Below are 1,359 nucleotides of genomic sequence, written 5' to 3'. Positions count from 1 at the left end.
ACACACACACACACACACACACACACACACACACACACACACACACACACACACCCTAGGGAGTCCAGCAAAGAGGACAGTCATCAGAGGGCTCAGAGCGCTAAGATGAGCTCCTGCAAGACTGCAGCGGCTGCCTGCCTGCCTGAGCCCGTCCTTCCTCTGCTGCCCCCCCTCCACCTTCTAATGAGACGTCCCCCCACCAGCCCCAGCCACCTGCACAGACGCACCTTCTCCTCATCATTGTCTCTGAGGTAAGTTATCCTGTTCAGGACGCCCATGGTGAGCTGCTCCATCCAGCCATCATCGCTGATGGCCACCAGCGATTGACTGGAAAACTGAGGAAAAAAAGAAGGGAGAAGGAATCCACTATGCGGGGGAGGGGGAGGGGGAGGGAGGGGCTGTGTGGGGAGGGGGGCTCCCAGCCCCGTGGAAATGGGGTAGCAAAGAAGTGAGAGACAGGGCAAGTGGGGCGTGGACGAGGGAGGGGCGGTGCTGACGGAGCCTCACAGAAGGGCCTGGCTGGGACTAGAGGAGGACAGGACGGGGCTGGGGGAAGGGGCCCGCACCTGCAGCAGCCTGTGCTCCCAGGTCCCCTGATTCAGGCTCCCCTCGTCGTAATCTGCAAACGATGAAGAGCACCGATGGAAACTTCCGGGCCACAGGAAACAGAACCCTAACTCTAACTCTAGCCCTCCCCCCCCCCGCCACCTAGAGATGATGAGCACCCTGCGTCCACCCAAGGACTGGAACCTGGGCTGTGTGGGGTCCCCGCCCTCATCCACCACTCCACAGAGAGGACCCCGCCACCCGCCCTCATCCATGACTCCATGGAGAGGACCCCGCCATCCGCCACCTGGGAAGATGGGGAGGCTGCGCGCACCCTCCTCACCTCCTGCCCCTCAGGACCCCATCTTGCTTGCCCTCCCCCCCATTCCCCTCCTCCCTGCCCTCCCACCCCCGCCACACCTCCCCCTCACCATCCAGGGTCTGCAGCATCTCTGGGATCACCTTCTTCCACAGCTGGCCGATGCAGGAGTTGATAACAGGGTGCAGGGAGGTGATGGGGTGCAGGGCAGATAAGAGCTTCAGGGACCGCACCCCAAACTCCTTCTGCCTGTACGGCCTCAGAGCAAACAGCTGAGGAAGGAGAGAAGGAAGGCAAGGGGTAAGGAGGGAAGGGACGGAGGGGGGAAGATTAGGAGACACTTCCGGGATGAGGAGGTGACACTGAGGCCTCCTCCTGGTGCAGCTCTTGAACAGGACGCCCGAAATGTCCTCCATCAGAGCCGCCTGCAACATGCCTTCCCCGACCCCCGCCCCGGGGCCCAGTGAGGCCCAGTGAGGCCCAGTGGGGCCCAG

Source organism: Dipodomys ordii, unplaced genomic scaffold (genome assembly GCF_000151885.1).
Source record: "Dipodomys ordii isolate 6190 unplaced genomic scaffold, Dord_2.0 Scaffold69, whole genome shotgun sequence".
NCBI lineage: Eukaryota > Metazoa > Chordata > Mammalia > Rodentia > Heteromyidae > Dipodomys > Dipodomys ordii.
This window is presented reverse-complemented; position numbering follows the sequence as displayed.